Consider the following 5,179-nt stretch of genomic DNA (forward strand, 5'->3'; position numbering starts at 1 on the left):
TTTGTATTTACATGTACTTTAATTGTTTATTTTATTTAATCATTAATACATGATAGTTTTAAGAAATGTATTCTAAGATGATGAGAAATATGTGTATTTTTTAATATTCCTATTCTGATCACTATAGGTCAAAGGTAGTTTATTCAACAATTTCCATCTTGAAAGTTGTAAGAACTGCTCTTTCAAGATAGAAAAATTGCTTTGTTGGCTTTGAATAGCTTCTTTATCAGATACAGTGGAAGAGATATAGATGCACAAAATGAGACTTCAGGAGAAGAAATAATAATGCCTTCTCACCTTGGATGATTTCTTAGCCATTCGGCTTTTTCTCTTCTACATTAATTCTTCTTGGAACTTCCATGTTTAGTAAAGTGTCCAGGCCAACCATGGTCACTCCATAATTCCTTTCTGACCTTTCCAGCCCTCCAAACTTCTTTCTTCATCATGCTCCCAGGTAGATATCCTCTACTTCCACACTAACTTTTTAGTTTCCATTTTTGTGTTGTCTTCTTCTATTAGAATGTAAGCTCATTTGGGACAGGAACTGTCTTTCTTTCAACTTGTGCTTGAATTCCTAGCACTTAGCCCAGCACAGAGAAAATACTTAATAAATATTTGTTGACTAGATGTTAGACTCTATTACCATTTAAGTCTTCTTGGAGGCAAGAAAGTGCAACGTTTTTGTAATCCTGGTCTAGGGGTCTGAGACTGACCGTCTTTTCCCTCAACATTCTTTTTTTTTTTTTTTTTTTTTTTAGGTTTTTGCAAGGCAATGGGGTTAAGTGGCTTGACAAAGGCCACACAGCTAGTTGTGTCTGAGGCTACATGTGAACTCAGGTACTCCTGACTCCAGGGCCAGTGCTCTATCCACTGCACCACCTAGCTGCCCCTCAACATTCCTTTTGATGTCATGCAATTCTCCCTTTGAATTTTGAATCCCTAGTCTAACCTCTCTGAGACTTTTCTTACTTAATATCCAATCCCTCTGTGACAATTAGTACTTAGGCACATGACTGTTTCTTATAGAAGTTGATCTCCTGAAGTTCCTGAAGTATCCTACATCTTTTTCCACTGACCCAGTGGTGTTTCTTTGACTCCCTTCAGCCCATTCCAGAGCCTTTCCTTGTTATGATTCCACTTATAATACTGATTTATTAATAGAAAGGATTAGATTTCCCCCTTGAAAATTCGCTTCTTCTTCCTACTCTAATTTCCCCATTATACTTTTTACTCCTTAAATTCTTTGCCTCATTGATATTTATGGACTTGCTAGCTTGTATTTTTTTCCCTAGCAAACAAGAATCTGGTACGTTATATACCCTTCATAAATGCTGTCTCTCTCCTCTTTCTCTCTCAATCTGGCTTTGTCTCTGTTTCTTTCTTTCTCTCCTCTTCCCCACCCCCTTCCATCCATCTCTCCATCCATTCATCTGTCCATCCATCTATCTGTCTGTCTGTCTGTCTGTCTATCTGTCTATCTATTTATCTATCTGTCTATCTTTATCTTCTCAGGATCACACACACAATGTGAAATTATCTTTTTAAATCATGTGTGTTACTCTGATTGCTTTTTTTTTTTTTTGGAAAAGGCAGGGGTGTTTTTTTTCCTTTATTGCCTTCAAGATCTATTCTTTCCTGTTGTTCTAAAAACTGATCACTTTGTTTCTTGGTGATTTAAACCTAAGATTTTGTTCTATTGGTGTTCTATGGAATCTCTTTGTTCTGGGAGATTCAAGGTCACCAATAGAGATTGAGGATTAGTGAAAAGTGAATGAATTCATATAAGCCCTGGGATTTAAAAACTGCTCAGGATTAATTATAGAAGGCTTACAATATGCACAGATTAAAACTTTTCTCCTCCTAGAAAGACAGCAAACACTTTGAGGATAGGTTAGGGGAGGGGTGTGTGTGTGTGTGTGTGTGTGTGTGTGTGTGTGTGTGTGTGTGTGTAAGAGAGAGAGAGAGAGAGAGAGAGAGAGAGAAAGAGAGAGAGAGGTGCCATTAGAGCTGGTTTAGTCCAAACACATGGCATAGGAGCCCATGGTTTCCAGAAGCCTAAGAAAGAGAGGTATTTGCATCCATTCAAGGTGGAGGTGGGGTCAAGAAGGGGAAAGAAGGGGAGGTTCTTCTTCTTAAATGCACTTCTGTAGTGGGTTAGACAAAGGGTGGCACTTGGGGAGTGGTCTAGCACCTGGCTCAGGTATTCTCCAATAGGAAAGCTACATATTGATCCTTCCTGTCCCAAGGTATGTGACTTAGAACTCCAACGTGTCATTTCCTGTCAAGCCAGCATAAGCTTGACTTATCAATGGGCAAGTTCAGGTAGCTGGAAATTGGAAGCTGGGGGAAGGGGGGATGCCGGAGAAAAGGTGAATAATCCAAGGCCATTCCCATCCCTTTGAAAAACAGAATTCCCCAGATAGGTACAAATAATATTTTTTCTTTCCACAAAATTTGTTTCCAATCACAACATCTTCTCTGAATCATCTTGATCTAATTTGCTGTCTGTTTCCAACATTTCTTGGTTATTTTTCTACATGATTCATTGGATTCATTCATTTCTACTTTTCTTTTTTCATAATGTTTTTGGAATACTTATTATCCTTAAATTATTTATTCATTTTGTTTCTTCAAGTTAAGTAATTCTTGCTTTGCAGAACTCTTAAATATTCTTTGAATTTAAAGAATTTAAAAAAATTTATTCAGTATCTACACTTTTATATTGTTTCTATTTCATATTTCAGAGAACAAAGTGATATGGAGAATGTCTTTTATTCTTTCTTCTCCAAACTCTGGTTAGACTTTCCTGATCTGTTCCTTAAGAGTTCTCTGAGCCATCATGGAAGTTGTAGGTATTCTGTTATCAATTCAAGAGGCCTAGAATTTGCTGTATTATCTCTCCTTCCCCCATAAGAGCTTCAGTTTTCTTAGTTGTAAGGGACTTTTCTACTGATATACATCCTTTCTTTGAATGTCTATGTATTTCTCCCACTCAAGTGATTTATTTTTCAATTTCAATCAATCGCTCTGCTGAATCATCAATGATGATTGTCAAAATTTTGCTTATAACATTTCTCTCCATTCACAAAACTGTTGTGCCCTATACCTTACCTTCACCCCAGGGTTGGATATGGTCTGTTTCCTTCAGAGAATCATTATAGCAGTAGAGAACATTGCTTCGGGGAGATCCAAGTAGCCTTTCTACTAGGGCTTACTCTGCTTTTCTTAGAGTTTCTGGGTCCCACTGGCTTTTTTTAAAATTGGATTTATTCAGTCTATAGATAAGTATCTAGAAGTTCATGAGTAGACAGGGAAGAGTAGTGTTACAAGAAATCTTTGCAGTTTTGTTGCTTCTCAACCCTTTTTTTTTGCTCTTTTGACAAGATGCCTATTTTTTCATGAATTGTATTAACAACTTTTGGTCATCAGTGAATTTCTTATCTATTCTTTTCTTGGCTCTCTTACACCTTAGTTTCTACCCTTCTTCAGAGCTGCCTTCTTCCCTTCTACTCTATTCTCAGGACTGGCTTGTTTTGTGGGCTCAACTTTCCCCAATAATGAGGTCCCCTATAGACACTTAGTTTTGTGACTAATGCCAAAGGCAAGTTACTTAAAATTGTAGCAGCCACAAAGATCAACCTAGGTCAGTATACAGACTGTGAGATGTGGAGAACGAGACTCTAGAACTGGGAGGAACACTCTGGAGTAATGGGACCTCCATTTAGCCTAGAAGGATGGTTTCATTTCCCTTTGGAAATTTTAATGTTTAGCTCCAAAATCTAAAGTTTTTCCCTGAAGTTACCTGAGTTGACTGGACCATTGGACTTGACCATGTCTATGGGAAAAGGAAGGAATGGCTGAGAAAAAAATGGGATTTTCAAGAACACTGATCTGGTAAGTTGGGCCTTAGCTTCTGTATCAGGTTCTTTCATTTATCTTTCTGTCATTGAAGTATTTTCTGAATATGAGGGTATTTTACTAATATTATTTGGTATAAGGAATAGGGAGTTGTCCTTAGGAAATTCCTCTCTGATCCATTTCCTCAGAATTCATTTTATGATTTTTTTAAATTTAAGTTTTATTATTGCCTTTTGTATTTATACTACCATCATTTCCCTGATGTCATGGTCATTTCTACTCAACATTCCATTGTTTTCCACACCCCCAACCCCATTAATTTTTTCCTTATAACATCAACAACATTTAAATACATAATTTAAATATTTAAATACATAAATAAAATAATAGGAGAAAAATAAACTGCTCCCTCTCCATGCAACTAACATTTAAACAAAGAAAACTTACATAGTAATGAATACATACTGCAATCTATTGTTAGTCTCTGAGTTTTTAGAAGCCAAAAATGTTCATTCTAATTCATCAAAATTTGACATTTTGAAAAAAATGTTCTTATTTATGTTTTTTGCTGTTAAGTGAAGAGTAGAGAGGGTGATGGAATCAGAAAAACCTGAATTCAAATCCTACCTCAGATGTTTTTTAGATTGTATGATTGGGCAAATCATTTAACTTCTCTGAGTCTCAGTTTTTTTAATCCATAAAATAGAAATAAGATAGAACCTTATTCCAGGGTTGTTGTGAAAATTGAGTAAGAATGTATATATATATATATATATATATACACATATGTGTGTGTGTGTGTACACATGCATACATACATTTATGTACATCCATACAGATAGACATACAATAGTTGATCAAATGCTTCAGTAATGTTTGACTCTCTGGGCCTGGAATTAAGAAGACTCAAAATTCCTGGCTTCAAATCTGGCCTCTGACACTTACTAGTTGTATGACCCTGGGCAAGTCAAATAACCCTCAGTTATTTCCTCATTGCCTCAGTTTCCTCCTCTGTAAAATAAGGTGGAGAAAGAAATGACAAATCACTCCAGTATCTCTCAAGAGAAACCCCAAATGGAGTCATAAAAAGTCAGATATGACTGAAACTTTTTCCCAAATAATAGTTTTATCCTCATAACAACCTTGGAAAGTAAGTGCTATTATTATTCCATTTTATAGATATGGAACCTGAGGCAAACAGAATTGAAATGACTTGACCAAGATTACCTGGTTAGTTAGTGTATAAATTGGGAATTGATTTGGGTCAGAGAATAGTTAAGAACACTGTGCTGCATGATTGTAATGGAGTGTTGTTCTGCTA

The sequence above is a fragment of the Macrotis lagotis genome, chromosome 1, assembly GCF_037893015.1.
Source record: "Macrotis lagotis isolate mMagLag1 chromosome 1, bilby.v1.9.chrom.fasta, whole genome shotgun sequence".
Taxonomy (NCBI): Eukaryota; Metazoa; Chordata; class Mammalia; order Peramelemorphia; family Peramelidae; genus Macrotis; species Macrotis lagotis.